The 13877-nt window shown below is 46.1% G+C and overlaps 1 protein-coding gene and 2 long non-coding RNA genes across 4 annotated transcripts in view; 1 reads left to right on the top strand and 2 right to left on the bottom strand.

Annotated features, from left to right (window-relative positions):
* Positions 1-13877, bottom strand: part of LOC131919654 (disks large homolog 5-like) — a 406205-nt gene that overhangs the window by 190809 nt on the left and 201519 nt on the right. The window lies entirely within an intron of this gene.
* LOC131919665 (uncharacterized) lies at positions 59-12897 on the top strand. The gene is made up of 3 exons (XR_009381342.1): positions 59-1673; positions 10208-10321; positions 10931-12897. It is a non-coding gene; the product is annotated as an uncharacterized LOC131919665 (long non-coding RNA).
* Positions 565-2195, bottom strand: LOC131919666 (uncharacterized). The gene is made up of 2 exons (XR_009381343.1): positions 1780-2195; positions 565-1449 (listed from the first exon to the last, which is right to left on the bottom strand). It is a non-coding gene; the product is annotated as an uncharacterized LOC131919666 (long non-coding RNA).

Here is a 13877-nt window from a genome sequence, read left to right as displayed (position 1 = left end):
CCTGAACCTAGAATGGTCAGTGAGAGGACTGCTGCCTTGCATCACCTTTTCAGATGCATGTGGAGGTAGCAGGTCCTCTATGCTGTCTACAAGGCTCTTAGACTTAGCATGGCTCTGCTACTCCGGCCTGCACTTACTTTTCCTTGAACGAACTTTATCCATCACAAAACCCCCTGACCCCTCAGGTTCCAAGTTCACCCATCACAGTCTCTTCACTAAACTCATCCTGGCTCCTCCACGGATGACCTTGATAGTCCAAGAGAAAGAAAGTGACCCATGGTCAACACCAGGAAGTTTTCACCAGATGACAGTGCATATGATATGAATTCAGCCCAATGTCAGTCAGGAGGCCAGTGACATCACCTGCACTGCTTTTCAGGAATGCAGCACTCTGCACAACTATGAGAGGGAATCTGTTCTGAGACACAGCCAGGCACAGGATATAGTCAGCAACACAATGTCAGCAAGGAGATGCACTGTGGGATTCTCTCTTGAGAAGTAAGAGACAAAACAGACATTTCCTGTGGTGTTAGCTCTGGGCACTGAAAGGAGAGAAGTCTGCTGTTTATTTTTAAAACAGCTGTATTGTTTGTTTTTTTGTTATTTATTAGAAAACTCATTAGTATAAAAGCAGTAAAAGTAAATAAGCAGAAGAGAAAGCAAATATGTCCTTCCTCCTTCTGAGCAATTGAAACTTCTAAAATTGGATGAGAAAAAAACAAGACAGAAGTTCTACTTTGGAGGTCTGGAGATCCAAAGAGTGCTGGCCAGCCAGATTAGCCGAAAGAGAAAATTTCAGGTTCGGTGAAAGACCTGGGATCAAGGAAACAATGGAGTAAGCAACAGATGACAACACGGATTTCATTTTGTAGTCTCTGAACATACCCACTAATGTACACATTTACACACGCCTGCATAGATAACACACAGACCACAGAAATCAGAAGTGAGCAGAAAAAAGTGAAGAGTATATCATGCTGTATGAACAGCTGAATTTAAAATATGCACATCAGGGTTTCAACTGAGGCCTACAACAGGGCTATCCATCCCTTAGGGACTAAAAATTCCTAGTGGAGCACACAGCTTAGTCAGACTATGTTGAGGAGATTGGAGAAAATGTTTTCTTGCAGCTTCAAATCTGTCACTCCAACCCTCACCCTGTCAAAGTCCTCCCACATCAATGGTCATCCAGTCAGCTCCAGACTGGAAGCTCCAGGATGGAAGAACTGTCCAACACCATGTCCAGAAAAAAGACTGACAAGGTGGTACTCAGTCTTCTGTCACTTTGAACCAAGAGCTTGGCAAAAGGAAGAGAACACACTGGGATGCAGGAAGAAAGGAGAAGACCACATGCCACCCAAATCGTTGACAATGAGAACCACTCACTTGGCACTGGCACCGGGCTCTAGTCCTTGAAGGCTGCTTCCTCCCTGTGATCTCACATGACCCCTGAAAAGCATATGAGCAACAGGCCACTGACATCATCAATGAAAGCTTTGTGATGTTCCCTAAGTAGCTCCCTGCATAGCAGCCCTCTGATCATAATGACATGTAGGTGTGTGATATGTGACTGACCCAGCTCTCTCAATGTACTGCAGCTTCTAGCAGAGCAGAAGGGTTTGCTTGACAATTATCCAGATTCTTGCAAGAGGCTAACTCTCCAGAAAGACTTGGTAATGATCACAGAAATCAACAATTGGATATTATGTAGGTGGGAGTCTGGATGGATGGGTGGATGGTACATGGTTGTCTCTATGTTTATGGTTAGAAGGTGGGCACCTGCCCCCGCAGCTTCAGCCTTCCTGCTGCTGCTCAGCAGAAGAGTCACTGATCATCTCATGGGCCTCCTTCAAGAGCATCTTCAGCTCCTCGCAGGACTCTTGCAGTTCAGTCTGCTCCTTCCATAGCAGGCTGTTCTTCAGTCTCAGCACATGTATATTCTCCTTTCACTGAGTCCAATCTCAGATGACCTGGCTGTGGAGGTAACTGAAAAACTGCCAAAACATGGTGAGCCCCAGCCAGCCTCCTTTGCCATTCCTACCTCCAAGTACCACCAGTGCTGAAAATTCCCAGTCTCACAGACAGCCCAAGAATGGAGTTCTCAGTAGCCAAGCCAGCATCACTTAGATGCAGGCCAAATCAAGAGAGTAACCAAATTCCAGAAAGATTCAAAGTACTTCTGAAAACCCTAATTCCGAAAGGGGTACTGTCCCCTGAGAACAGAGTGTAGACCACACCTGTGCTTAACTGTTCGTGGTGTTGAGAAAGCATCAGCAGGTAGAGGGAAAACACTCTCAGAAGGAGGGCAGAAGTCCCAACCAGAATCAATTCTCTCTATGGCTACCATGGAAACCAGCTCTGTGAAGCCCTGGTCAGAGCCCCAGAGGTACTAGGATACCTGACACTCCCTTCATGGTGCAAACCATTTTCTATCAAGGGGCTCCTGAGGATGGCAGCACAATGATTGGGGGGTCAGTGTCTTTTCACACTTAGCAAAAGTGAGTCCAAGAGGCACAAGGCCAAGAACCACAAGTCAAGCTGCTTGCTAAGAGGCAGACAGGCAAGAATCAGAGCCCTCACTTGGGGTGAAAGAGAAAGATGGCAGAATCAGTCCCTCCCAAGATAAATCAGGCACATACCTGTAGGATACATTCTCCTCAATCAGCTGTTTGACCTTGTTCACGCCATCACTGATCTCCATGGGCAATTTCTGCAAGTCTGACATCACCTGCTTATGCTCCTTTTTTAGCATCTCAAAAGAATTCAGCCTGTGGTAGGGCATGGCTCCAGGAGAAAAGGACCCCATGAACATAGGCCACAAGAATCATGTGGAATCAGGCTATGTTCTGGACTCCTCAGCCCCATGGAAGCTACAGCCTGACACGTATACACTGGGACCTCCTGGTGCTTATTAAACTTCCTATCATGTTCTCAGGGCAGAAGAAGATTGTCCAAGGGACTTATCCAGGGCTGCATGAGCATCCTCATTGGACTTGCAGCTATAGATTATCTCTCTAAGACGATCGCAGGAGTCTGTGTCACATATCTGGTGACACGGAAAACCTATGGTGACATTTTTCCTGTCTTTACCACAGGGATTCTCATGCCTGGCTGCCTGTTGCTACAAAGAGGACCAGAGCATACATTGAGTATTTCCAGGGAGGAGTCCCAACTTCTGGAAGGCTTTATAACTCCACAAGGGATTCCAAAGTTCCACCAAAGTGAGAACAGTAGCCAAGATGTGAGCTTCTCAAAGTGAAGCTCCTTGGCGTCATCACTGGCAATCCCTGGAAAATGAGTAAATGGCAAATCCTCAGGCCCTGCCACAGATCCTAGACTCCCAGGAGCACACAAACACACACACACACACACACACACACACACACACACACACACACACACACCTTCATGCCCTCTAAAACACACACATTAACACACAAACACATACACACATGCACGCATGCCTACACATACAAACGCACGCACTTGTGCGCGCACACACACACCACATATACTCACAATGAACATGTGATACAGAGAGTTTGCACTGTCTCAGAGTATAAGGAGGAGCCAAGAAAAGCTTCAGGCTATTACTTCCCCCACACACAAACACACCACATACAGTTAGGTTGCCCATGAAATGCAGGTAGATGGAACTGCTTCAAAGTATAAGGAGGAGGACAAGGGAGAACCACTGATAAACATCAGGCCTTCCAGCCACAAACTGAGATAGATGAATGGGACCAGGCTCCTCCAGCTCTGCCAGGAGCCTTCACCACACAATGATCTGCTGGTCAAGGACAAAGACTCACCACAAACTCACAGAACCTAGCATCTTCCACAAGCCAACAACTGTCAAGGCATTTTGAAATGCATGTTAAGAGCTCACACACTAGTGTCCCTATCCCCAGACTGTAATTCAGGCTACATGCTCTGCTTTTCATTTGGATTAATCGAATAGCCTGTGTCTCCATCTCATACCTACCCAGGTTCCAAATTCTGTGCACTCAGGAAAATAAGTTTAGGCACCAGGACACCCTGGAGGTTCAGCCTCCTGTTCCTCAGGAAAGCTTAGCTACACACTGTGGGGTCAAGATGGTCAGCAGAGAAGTGCACATAATGACTTCCTGTTCTGCAAATCCTTGTCTGTATAACTGGCCAGGATCCCATGCAGTTCAATTTGCTCGTATGTTATACTCTGTAGCTGAAGGGTGAGTTTCTCCATCTTTGTCATCTGTTGCTCCTGCTCAGTGGAGGTGGAGGTTTGGGTTGGTGCCTTCCCAGTGGTCCCTGCAGGAAGATAAAGCAAAGTGACTTGTACACTTGAATGGCATAGGGGCAGGAGAATCCATGATAGTCCCAAGAGGAAGCCCCAGGAAGAGAAAATGCTATGGACCCCAAAGAGTAGGGCAATTATACTCAAATTGGTACCCATGAGCCATATTATCTGTCCTCAACCACAATGGATGGGCATGTGCCACTCTCTCTAATGCAGTCCCCCAGCCCTGGAAGGCATAAGATAGCCCAGCCATGTAGATTTGGAGGAAAGTGTCACCTAATATCTGATGTGGTGCAGGCAAGTCCTATCGTCCCTAGAGCTTAGCAGTACTAAGTCCTCATCACATGTATCCAGGACCAAAGTATCTGAATGTCTGAGACTTTGGTGCATGGCTAAGAGAGTTTCTCTTTCTTGTTATTGGCATTAGATTCCCATGGAAACTGATGGAATCCACTAGGATGCAGTGCAGCAACACCCTACCCAGAGAAGGACACCTAATTAGTTACCACTTTGCTCCTGCTATCCCTCCTTTCCACTCAAAATGAGATTAAGGATCCTCCAGAAAAAGCCACTGCAGGCTTGGCTCTCCTAAACTAACCATCAAAAATTGTTGACTCTCGCCCTGCTTTTAGGGCACTCAGAAAAGCAGGATAAGCCCATTGCTTCCCAGAAGTTCCCAGATGCTAAGCTCCAGTACTGGAAGGCCCAGGTCAAGCTCTACCTCCTCCATGAAGCTCCCAACTTCTTTTCATGACTCACTGTTCCCTCTAGAAAACCACTTATTTCTCCATGTTTTACACTGAGACTGAAGTCCAGCTTCCTTCTGCCTCTCTCAGGTCCCCCCATGTTCTCCATTCTCTCTCCCAAGTGTCCTTCTCAGTCTTGCTGACATGTCTACGGGCAGTGAAAGAATACCCCACAGTCACCTGGTGTTCCCACAGCACTGGTGACATCAAGAGAATGCCAAGAACTCCCCAGAGTATAATAGCTTGTCATGAGAAGGAACTATTGGGTTCACCAGCAGTAGCCCTCACCTACCTACAAACTACATCTTCTGCAATTCACTGGAAGCCATACTGCCCTTCCCAGGAGCCTTCCCAAAAACACAAGGGAAGATCTTCACCACCTCCTCATTACAAACCCAGGGATCTCTCTTTGCTTCATTAGAATTTATTCACTCTTTCACGTACATGAAGTTGAAAACTCACTTCCAAATACATCCCAGGAAATGGCTCATCCAACTGGTGAAACCTCTAGTCAATAAAGAAGAAAAAAACGTTTCTAGGTAATTAAGTAAGGATGGTGGGGAGAGGAAAGTTCAGGCCCCTGCAGGCAACAAGCACCTTGTGGAGGATGCACAAGGCTGTTAATGTGGTGGGAGAATGGGGGTGTCTTGTCTTATCAGAACAAAGATAAGTCCCATAGTTGGCGAAAATTATCCCTAACTTCAGCAGAATTCATTCCAGCCATCATAGCTACCAAAAGTGTGATTAACTAGTGACATGTCTGACTGGAGATATAAGAACCAGAGTTCCCCAGGGGAGCCCTCAGACACAAAAACAATAACTCCCATGAAGAATGATGGGCCATTCCTGCATTAAAATTTTAAGAAAGATGAATGGCTATTGAGAGGCCACACAGAGAACTGCAAGGCATTTACAGAAAATCAAAATTTGTGATAATCATGAGGAGAGTATGTAGTGTGTCACTGTTGTGGTTCTTCACCTAGAACTACACAAAAGCCAAATTCCTTGAACTTGAGCCTACTGTGACAATACACATGCCCTTAGGAAAGGTGACACAGCCAGATTAAATTACAACATCCATCTGAGCATGAGAAGGACAGGCAAAGGGCACAAAATGAGAGGTAATGGGGGTCCTTTACCCTAGACCTTCCCCAGAGCCCGACTTCACACTTGTAAATTTACTGACATTCCTGAAATGAGGAGCGAGCACTAGTTCAGCCTGGATTGAAAATTCACCAGAGTCTGGACTGTGGCTTCTGAATTATACTTGGTGAAGCCCAGAACAAATGAGTGATGTGGAGTAAACTATGTCCATTCAGATGTCATATCATACTGACAACCGTGTTAGACAAGGTTAGGTATCTCAGTAATTCCCAATTCTAGAAGCCAATGGATAGCCCCTGCCCTACACATTACCTCATCTCAGTTAAACCAGACATGCTAAAGGATGATCAGGAAGTGACAGACAGATGAGACTTTGCCCTAGCTGGTTCTGAAAGACTAGACTTGAGTCTCTCCCTCTGTAGATGTCAGTTCTCGCATCTTTCTATAGGGAGATGAGTGTCTCAGAAGTTACCTGGCTTCCCCTGTCTCCCTGCACAGGGTGACCTAGGGGATAGCCTCCTAAGGCTTATTCACAGCTACAGAAGATGTACAAGCTTCAGAGCCCTCAGCCATGTCCTTTCCTGGACATAATCCTGGAGATAATTGCTACTCTCACAAGCACTCAAGTAGTATAGGGATGCCCAAATCACTTGGATGATGCTTCAGAGTCTCATGTTAATGGAGAAGCCATGCAGTGGCAGAACATAATCACCAGATTCACAAAGCCATCTTCACTGGCAGCCCAGGACAGCTAGAACCTGTAAGAAGGGGACAGTCTCAGTCCAGGTCCACTGAATCTAACAGCTCTCTAGGCTGAACTGGAGACCTGTGTCCCACCCACAGCTGGGAAGTCATAATCTTAGGGTGTCAGTGAAAGACAACAGCACTTGGTGCCTCAGCTCTGCTAGTGTCTATGACGTAAAGTAAGACAAGCTCAGGCTTTGTCTGGGCACTCTCCTGTCCCTGTTATTGCGGGCACACACCCTAAGGATTCCAGTGGGGGTGAAGTGCAATAATGATACTGAAACCTAAACATTCCTCTGTGTCTCCTTCCCCACTCAGAGTGAGAGAAGAGGGTCCCCAGCACAAAGGCTACAGTCTTGTCAGTTCCTGAGTATGTCATATTAACCATCATGAACTCTTGATCTGGGTCTGCTTATTAGGAACCCAGAGAAGCTAGATAAGCCTATTGCTTCTCAGAAGCTGCCAGTTCCTGATTGACCCTGGAAAGCTCAAGCCCATCACACCCAGAAAGTTCCCCAGACCCTTTCCTGAACTCACTGCATCTTCCCCAGGACCACTGATTTCTCCGTTCTTTCCAGTGAGACCTAGGGTCAGCTTCCTTCTGCCTTGCTCTGGTATCTCCACAAAGTCCATTCTCTCTCTCAAGTAGATGCCTAAGTCTTGTCAACATGTCTATAGGAAAACTGTATAGACATTGAACGAATACCCTAAAGGCACTTGGTGTTGCTTCAACACTATTGACCTCACAGGGGATTCCAAGAGCTCTGCTCTCCAGGATACAATAGAATTTCCAGAGAAGGGACTCCTGATGTCACAAGGAACACCCTTTGCCTCCTAGCTAATAAATTCTCCCTGAACTGAACAGAAGCTGAGATTTCTTTTCCCGGAGTCTCTCCTGTGATACAGGTGAAACCGTTCAGTATCTCCTCCTTCTAAAGCTGGGAATTTTTCTCTGCTTCCTTAGAATCTTTTCACTACTTTACCCATGGAGAGTTGAACACTCACTTTATAAGCACTGCCCAAGAATGGACCTTCTTCTCCTTAACAACCATACTCAATAATATGAGAAATATATATTACTTTGAGAAAAAATGTAGTAATGACTGAGTAACAGTTCAGGGCAGATATACATGGCCCTGATTAGATACAGGTGAATGTGAGCAACCTTGGAAATTGAATGTAGACCCTCTCGGCGAGCCTACAAAAGAAAAGCAGTGAAGGATCTGATTATTGCTAAAGAACAGAATCCTCCCTCAGTTCAATCCTCAACTCCTAAATCTTCTTACAACAGAAAAATCTTTTCACAGGAAACAGATGCACACTGCAGAGAACCTGTAAATCAGCAGGAGCGTGCTGCATGCAGATCTGTGCAAAGGTAGTACCTTGTCTCTAAAGGTGATGTTCTGGAAGGAAAATAAAGTGGTAGGAACACACACTGTCCTCCATCACTAACCCTCCTCCTGCTAGGCTGAGGACGGCCATAGGGAGATTTGTGGGGAGACACAGGCGAAACTGAGAAGATTCCAGAGAACTCAGATGGGAGTAAGGGGTATACAACCCCAGAAACACTAAAGATCAAACATAGTGTTTCCTGGAGAAGTTCTTGTTGACTTGGGCCAGTAAAATATCCTGAGATGTTCTTTCCCTGGCTGTGGCTGGGAGCTATTCAGATGGTGGGAATCCCAAAAGGACAGAGATCCGGGGACAGGTGACCTACATGGTTCTAACCACTCCTCCCAGCTTGGGCTCCTACCTCATCTCAGAGACACTGAAGTTATGTTGCAGCTTTTCTGCCAAGTCCCCTTGCTGGTGACCAGCTCCTTCTGCTTCAGCAGGTCGTTCAGTCTTTCATCCAGGCTCTCTTGCTCCTGTTCATTAGAAGACTGTGTTCTCAGTGGTGGCTTGCTCACCATATGCACACAAACTCATGAACACACACAAGTACATGTGTGCACACATACAAGCACACTGTAATGCACTAACATGTTTAGCTTCACAGTTAATATTAACATAAGGAGCAACCACCAGGGATACTAACGAAAAGAAGGTAAACCTGTTGGGTGAGAGAAGAACACAGAGGGCATGAGAGATAGGCAATTCAGTCACTGAAGTGTCTATCCTATAAACTAATGCATAGACAGGTGGCCCTCTGGGGTCCTCGCTCCTTAACTAACTCTGCTTAAGAAGTTCCCCAGGCTGTGCAGTATAGGAATGTTCCCCAGCAAAGGAGTACTGGATCATCGTGGACTACCCCACTGGTCTTGTTCACTGTTTCCCAGTTGCCCCCAAAGTGAGCAACTTCCTTCAAAAGGGGCTCCCTTTACCACAGGTTGCCTCACTTTGGACCCAAAGCAAAGAGCTCAGGAAACTAGAAAATCTCCATAACCAGGATCCAAAAGAAAAAGTTCCTTCCTGTGAGGTGTTTGTGCCAGGGATATGTTTGAGTAACAAATGGCTGACTAAGTCAGTGCCAAATGATTTTATGTATTATTTCATGCTGAACAATATTCCATGGAAGAGCCTGACCACAGTGTACTATTCCACTCAGTAAATGATGGGCATCACGAGGCTGCTCCCAGGAGTGCTGATAAAACCCTGATGTCCCCTAGCTTCTCTGTGGACATCTACTTCATGTTCTGGAATCACTGTGTCACCTCGGGATTGCAGTTTAACTTTCTGAGACTTGTGTGTGGCTTTGTTCTGTGCTACACCATTTTACACTACAGGCAATGTCTGAGGGTCCTCATTTCTCCAAACCCTCCATGAGGCTGATTTTAACTCAGAGTAAACAACTTTGAAGAAAAGCAGTTACTGAGTGCTATAGACACAGCACATGGCGAGTGCTTTAGACCCTCAGGAGCCTAAGTGGGATTCACTGAGACAGCCCCATTCTCACACCACAGCATGGCTAGGGGACTTCTGCCAGACTGAGATACAGCTGGAAGCACACTGCAAGTTAGAATCTCTCAAGGACTAACATGCAGGCCAAGCTCCAAGGCCAAGGTTAACTGAGCCAAGGTTAGACAAAGGGGGAAAGCAAGAGGTAGCAGGCAATGTGGATGAGGACAAAACAGGACACAGAGAAGACACAGCAAGTCCTCTGACCATTGAGTGTGCAGTCACCATTCACCCAGAGCAGAGGAGGGAAACAAACCCTCAGCCAGGCTATCCTACCTCTCAGACACCTTGATATGCCACAGTGGCCTCCTCCTCACCTTCATGTACCACATTCCTTTGGTTTGCTCCAAGGATTTCTGAGCAGATAAATATTTTTGCCACTACAAATACCTGAAAACCACTGAGTTTCAGTAGTTCTTGTGTCCCTCTGTTCTAGTGATCTACGTGGACATGCGGAAAGATGGGCAGCAGCATGCAATATTTGATGGATGCCAAGTGAGGGGGCACAGTACTTTTTCAATAAAGTTGGTCCCATCATCATTAAAGATGAGTAAGTGAACATACAAATATGCAGAAATACACACACACACACACACACACACACACACACACGAGGTTAAACTCCACACATAGAAACAGGCTTGCACCTATAAGCACCTGTATTCACAAACACACAAATACTTACCCCTATACATACAGGAAACATGGACACACACACACACACATACATATACAGTCACCCACACATGGTCACATACACACACACAAAGGAACACTAGTGTGCAACCAATAGACAGTATTCACATACACACACAAAGAAGTTCACACACACACATACACACAGAGATGCACAGAAAAGCACAACACACCACATACCACAACCCCAACACACACAAACACACACACACACACGTACTTCCTGAACCTAGAATGGTCAGTGAGAGGACTGCTGCCTTGCATCACCTTTTCTGATGCATGTGGAGGTCGTGGGTCCTCTATGCTGTCTACAAGGCTCTTAGACTCAGCAAGGCTCTGCTACTCCGGCCTGCACTTACTTTTCCTTGAATGTTCTTTATCCATCACAAAAACCCCTGACCCCACAGGTTCCAAATTCACCCATCACAGTCTCTTCACTAAACTCATCCTGGCTCCTCCACAGATGACCTTGATAGTCCAAGAGAAAGAAAGTGACCCATGGTCAACACCAGGAAGTTTTCAACAGATGACAGTGCATATGATATGAATTCATCCCAATGTCAGTCAGAAGGACAGTGAGATCACCTGCAGTGCTTTTCAGGAATGCAGCACTCTGCACAACTATGAGAGGGAATCTGTTCTGAGACACAGCCATGCACAGGATATAGTCAGCAACACAATGTCAGCAAGGATATGCACTGTGGGATTCTCTGTTGAGAAGTAAGAGACCAAACAGATATTTCCTGTGGTGTTAGCTCTGGGCAGTGAAAGGAAAGAAGTCTGCTGTTTATTTTTAAAACAGCTGTATTGTTTGTTTTTTTGTTATTTATTAGAAAACTCATTAGTATAAAAGCAGTAAAAGTAAATAAGCAGAAGAGAAAGCAAATATGTCCTTCCTCCTTCTGAGCAATTGAAACTTCTAAAATTGGATGAGAAAAAAACAAGACAGAAGTTCTACTTTGGAGGTCTGGAGATCCAAAGAGTGCTGGCCAGCCAGATTAGCCCAAAGAGAAAATTACAGGTTCGGTGAAAGACCTGGGATCAAGGAAACAACGGAGTAAGCAACAGATGACAACACAGAATTTCATTTTGTAGCCTCTGAACATACCCACTAATGTACACATTTACACATGCCTGCATAGATAACACACAGACCACAAAAATCAGAAGTGAGCAGAAAAAAGTGAAGAGTGTATCATGCTGTATGAACAGTTGAATTTAAAATATGCACATCAGGGTTTCTACTGAGGCCTACAACACAGCTATCCATCCCTTAGGGACTAAAAATTCCTAGTGGAGCACACAGCTTAGTCAGACTATGTTGAGGAGATTGGAGAAAATGTTTTCTTGCAGCTTCATATCTGTCACTCCAAGCCTCAGCCTGTCAAAGTCCTCCCACATCTATGGTCATCCAGTCAGCTCCAGACTGGAAGCTCCAGGATGGGAGAACTGTCCAGCATCATGTCCAGAAAAAGGACTGACAAGGTGGTACTCAGGCTTCTGTCACTTTGAACCAAGAGCTTGGCAAAAGGAAGAGAACACACTGGGATGAAGGAAGAAAGGAGAAGACCACATATCACCCAAATCGTTGACAATGAGAACCACTCACTTGGCACTGGCACCGGGCTCTAGTCCTTGAAGGCTGCTTCCTCCCTGTGATCTCACATGACCCCTGCAAAGCATATGAGCCACAGGCCACTGACATCATCAGTGAAAGCTTTGTGATGTTCCCTAAGTACCTCCCTGCATAGCAGCCCTCTGATCATAATGACATGTAGGTGTGTGATATGTGCCTGACCCAGCTCTCTCAATGTACTGCAGCTTCTAGCAGAGCAGAAGGGTTTGCTTGACAATTATCCAGATTCTTGAAAGAGACTAACTCTCCAGAAAGACTTGGTAATGATCACAGAAATCAACAATTGGATATTATGTAGGTGGGAGTCTGGATGGATGGGTGGATGGTACATGGTTGTCTCTATGTTTATGGTTAGAAGGTGGGCACCTGCCCCCGCAGCTTCAGCCTTCCTGCTGCTGCTCAGCAGAAGGGTCACTGATCATCTCATGGGCCTCCTTCAAGAGCCTCTTCAGCTCCTCACAGGACTCTTGCAGTTCAGTCTGCTCCTTCCATAGCAGGCTGTTCTTCAGTCTCAGCACATGTATATTCTCCTTTCACTGAGTCCAATCTCAGATGACCTGGCTTTGGAGGTAACTGATCAACTGCCAAAACATGGTGAGCCCCAGCCAGCCTCCTTTGCCATTCCTACCTCCAAGTACCACCAGTGCTGAAAATTCCCAGACTCACAGACAGCCCAAGAATGGAGTTTTCAGTAGCCAAGCCAGCATCACTTAGATGCAGGCCAAATCAAGAGAGTAACCAAATTCCAGAAAGATTCAAAGTACTTCTGAAAACCCTAATTCCAAAAGGGGTACTGTCCCCTGAGAACAGAGTGTAGCCCACACCTGTGCTTAACTGTTCGTGGTGTTGGGAAAGCATCAGCAGGTAGAGGGCAAACACTCTCAGAAGGAGGGAAGAAGAAGTCCCAACCAGAATCAATTCTCTCTATGGCTACCATGGAAACCAGCTCTGTGAAGCCCTGGTCAGAGCCCCAGAGGTACTAGGATACCTGACACTCCCTTCGTGGTGCAAACCATTTTGTATCAAGGGGCTCCTGAGGATGGCAGCACAATGATTGGGGGGTCAGTGTCTTTTCACACATAGCAAAAGTGAGTCCAAGAGGCACAAGGCCAAGAACCACAAGTCAGGCTGCTTGCTAAGAGGCAAACAGGCAAGAACCAGAGCCCTCACTTTGGGTGAAAGAGAAAGATGGCAGAATCAGTCCCTCCGAAGATAAATCAGGCACATACCTGTAAGATACATTCTCCTGAATCAGCTGTTTGACCTTTTTCACACCATCACTGATCTCCATGGGCAATTTCTGCAAGTCTGACATCACCTGCTTATGCTCCTTTTTTAGCATCTCAAAAAAATTCAGCCTGTGGTGGGGCATAGCTCCAGGAGAAAAGGACCCCATGAACACAGGCCCCAAGAATCATGTGGAATCAGGCTATGTTCTGGACTCCTCAGCCCCATGGAAGCTACAGCCTGACACGTATACACTGGGACCTCCTGGTGCTTATTAAACTTCCTATCATGTTCTCAGGCCAGAAGAAGAAGGTTGTCCAAGGGACTTATCCAGGGCTGCATGAGTATCCTCAGTGGACTTGGAGCTATAGATTATCTCTCTAAGACGATCCCAGGAGTCTGTGTCACATATCTGGTGACACGGAAAACCTATGGTGACATATTTCCTGTCTTTACCACAAGGATTCTTATGCCTGGCTGCCTATTGCTACACAGAGGACCAGAGCATACATTGAGTATTTCCAGGGAGGAGTCCCAACTTCTGGAA

The sequence above is a fragment of the Peromyscus eremicus genome, chromosome 9 (genome assembly GCF_949786415.1).
Source record: "Peromyscus eremicus chromosome 9, PerEre_H2_v1, whole genome shotgun sequence".
Lineage (NCBI taxonomy): Eukaryota > Metazoa > Chordata > Mammalia > Rodentia > Cricetidae > Peromyscus > Peromyscus eremicus.
The sequence above is the reverse complement of the archived record's forward strand: the minus strand, read 5'-3'. Positions and strand labels throughout refer to the sequence as shown.